Raw genomic sequence first — 3,660 nt, forward strand, 5'->3', positions numbered from 1 at the left:
CCCAGCTCCCAGGGCTCACAACAGTTCCCCATCCTTTCCCCTCTCCCCTTCCTCCACCCCCTCCCCCTTTTCCCTCCCCAGTAAAAAGCATACCAGATTTAAGCCCCCTCGCTGGGTTTTCCACCTGGATGAAAAGACTGATCCATTTACTTGGTGTAGGACACAGGCTTCGCCTTCTCAGTTCCCAAATCGCTACTGGGTTAGAGGCATATTAGGGGAAAGGGGGAGGGTAAGGAAGAGAAAGGGGAAGCGATTGATCCCGATTAAAGCAGGTTCGGCCCTACGTAGGAAATCGGTTTCCCACCAATCCGCTCGGATTCAGCCGCGTCTGCGCTACTGCTGAAACTGACAAAACGTGGTGCGGGGGCAGACTCTCCTTGGAGCCGGGGGCTGTCTCCTCTCCACGTCCTTGCGCCAGGCAAAGGGGGCTTGGGGAGGAGGGGGGCACAGAGTCCAAAGGAAAAATATACATCTATGACGACAGGGCTTATCTCAGGAGGTGGTGAAGCAAAAAGTTCTCGTAAAGGGCAGGGCTTTTGTTAAGAATGGCATCTACTTAAATTTTCCCCAAAAAAGTCACCCCCATCAAAATTTAATGTCTGATGCCTCTCCTCCTCCCTAGGGCCCCCACTGGAGCCTGGAAATAAAAGATCCTGGAGTCAATGAGGGATTTGAATTCTGAAAGCGAAACTGCAAGAAGTTTGGGGATGCTCTTTCCTGTTTCCCTGGGAACCCCCCCACACACACCTTTCCCCTGGGGTTTGAGTGTCACCTGTGGCCTCCCCACTCGAAAAAAGCCAAGTCCGGGTGCTCTGGGGTAGGGAGATTGGGAGGGAGGGGGAAGGTGGGGGATCAAGGGGGTTGGAGAGTTCTTCGGCTCCTAAAGATCCCCGTTTCCACGTCATTTAATCCATTTATTGGCACCCGTTGGTTAGTAACCTTGCCAGTCAAAGAAACAGCTGAGCTGGCTCTCAGGGTAGCTTAGTTAAAGAGGCGGTGGGTCTGGCCCGACTTCTTAACAACCAACCCCTTGGTTTTCTTTCTCCCAAAAGAAAGAAAAGTCCTAATACACACACAAATACCCTACACATACATGCACACGTATCCTAAGGAGTTTGATAAACACACGCACGAATGCATTTTCACCTCCACTGTACAACCGCGATGCCAAAAGAAAAAAAAAATGCAGGTTTCGTGGAGTTGGAGTTAATTCTTTGCTTGTCATAAGCGACGTCAGGAGGAGGGGAGGTGTTCCCGGCTGAAACTGCAGTTTACGAGCAAAGAGCCATTTTAGGCTGGTTTCCTACTTTACCAAAGCCTCCTCTGTTTCCCACAGGCAATCTGGAAGAAGGGGCGGAGAGAAGGGGGGGAAGGATGGGACGGAGAAGGAACCAGGGCTGCTTTCCCCGTTACCAAAACTCTTTATTTTAGGCTTTTCTCAACTCCCAGTCCCTGCAATCCCGATGGGGCTGAAATTACGCTCCTTCCCTCGTCGCTAGCCCGTCCCTCCTCCACCGCCCGCCGCCGCTGCCGCCACCACCTCTGCAACACACACATTACACACGCACGCCCACAGTCTCCACTTCTCCCTCCCCCTACCCCCTTCCCAAAAGACCCCCGGAACCAAATGAATTGCAAGGACCTTTCACACAATGTAAGCATCCGTTTAAAAGAATAGACTGTATGGATCCCTCCTCCACGCCACTCAAAATGCCCAAAGACCAGATTATTGTTTTTACTCCCAACCCTGCCCGAAATATCTATATATTTTTTAAAAGCCTAATTTTTAAAAATAAAAAATCAAATGCACTAACTTTCACTTCTGCACGACGGTGCGCCCGGCTCCCCTCTGGTTAAGTTTGCAGACACTGCGGAAGGCAGAGCCTCGCTGGTCTACGCCCCCCTCCCTCTTCTTTCCGCTCTCCCTCCCCCTACCCTACGCTAAAGCGCTAACCTTGCCCCTACTCCCTCGGGGAAGGATTCCTCCCGCTACTATACTAAGCAATCGCAGCGCGGCGGTGGCTGCCTGGTGACTCTTGGCGACCCCTGTCGGTGTGGCAGGAAGGATCAGAAGATCATAGATTTAGAGCTGGAGGAGCCTGAGCCCAACTCCCTCATTTTACATAGGAGGAAACTGAGGCAGCAAGAGGGCGGGTGACTTGCCAAGGTAACACAATTCTAGTCTGAGGTACCTATCCAGAGCTCCTCCGGCAGAAATGTGTGGTTCAGCTTTTGCGTTTCCCTTCCCTATAAATTGGGTTTCTGTATTTGTTCTCTGGTTCTCTTAACTCTAAAAGCATGCCCCCCCCCCTCAGTTTGGGACTCCTCTTCCAGTTCCTTCCCTGGGGCGACTGAGCAACACCCATGGGGTGTATCCTATCTTCTGAATGAACGCTCTAGCTTTTTTATACACCACCCTCCTCCCAATCCACCCCCGAGACCCCAAACCTGCAATTTCAAAGACACCCCCCTCCTCCATCCCTCCCCATCCCCACTGACCCCTCGATCACACCTTTCCAAAGCCAAGCACTCTATATATAAAAGTAACCTATTCTTCCATGTACCCCTTTCTCCCTCTGCATCTCCTGACTTCCAGAAGGCGCATCTCCAAGAAGTAACCAGGAATAAACTCCTTGCCCAGCATCCTCGACGCTGTGCTTTTAAGGTCCTGTCACATCCTCTGATGCTCCATGGACTCAACGTTACTCTCCTCTCCACCCCAACCCCCAAGCCCCCTCCACACACAGAGAAAAGAAAGAGCAGTCCAATTCTTAGCACAGCATGCCTCCTTGCACGGGGAAGAAGGGGGAGAAAAGCCACCAGCGTCTCCAACCACAACTGCATCAGACATCGGACAATTAGCCTTTTTTAATAGGGACCTCCTTGCTCCACCTACTGAGAGCCTTTGACAGCGAAAAGACCACAACATAAACACAGAGAGGGGGGGAGAGGAGGGGGAGGGGGAAGAAGTTATCTCATGCACAAACAAAATAAATGATTACATCCATCATCATGTATTTTTACACCCCGAATGAGAGGAGGGAACTTCGCTGCCTTCTTCTCCCCCTCCCTTCCCTTCCTGTAATGGACTTTACACACAGAGAATTTTACCGCGGAAAAAACTAGGGCAAGCTCGCCCCTCTCTTGCTTTCCCATTTAATTCGCTAAAACACCACCTGGGGTAACCAAAGAAAGTAGAACCTAAGAGGTGGCATCTCCGGTTGGGTTTTTTCCCACCTCAAAATCTTTATTTTCAGTTTTTAAAAGACACCTTAGCCCGCCATGTTGAAACTGACACGATTTATAAATATTCATTTACCGCAGTTGTAGAGCTTCGGAGAAAACACGTAACGATCAGGCTCTTAGGTATCTGTCCAACATCTCATGCACCTTCACACACACACACACACACATCCCTCCTCCTCCCTTCACTGCTCACCCCCTTCGGTCACCCCTGATCAAAATAAATAAGTAAAACAGTTCGTGCAGTTTTTTGCTGGAGGGGGGGGAGGGGGGGAAAAACACCAAGAAAAGCAAGAAAATAAACTCTAGACTACAGAGAGATCAAGTCTAGTCAATTCGAAAGAAAGTCACATGAACAGGAAAGCCCCAAATGACAGGATATTACTTTTTTAAAAAATAGAAGAAAAAAGGAAAGCC

The 3,660-nt window shown here is 50.1% G+C and overlaps 1 protein-coding gene across 1 annotated transcript in view; it reads right to left on the minus strand.

The window, feature by feature from the left end:
• LOC138175814 (scm-like with four MBT domains protein 2) overlaps window positions 1–795 on the minus strand; it is a 305,235-nt gene extending 304,440 nt beyond the window's left edge. Inside the window, exon 1 of the mRNA XM_069106316.1 lies at window positions 94–795. The gene's annotated coding sequence lies outside the window, so the exon portion shown is untranslated. The remainder of the gene's footprint in view (window positions 1–93) is intronic.
• Window positions 796–3,660: the final 2,865 nt, after the last annotated feature.

This window comes from Petaurus breviceps, unplaced genomic scaffold (genome assembly GCF_028583685.1).
Source record: "Petaurus breviceps papuanus isolate PSGF00001 unplaced genomic scaffold, PetGlider_PUasm1.0 79, whole genome shotgun sequence".
Taxonomy (NCBI): Eukaryota; Metazoa; Chordata; class Mammalia; order Diprotodontia; family Petauridae; genus Petaurus; species Petaurus breviceps.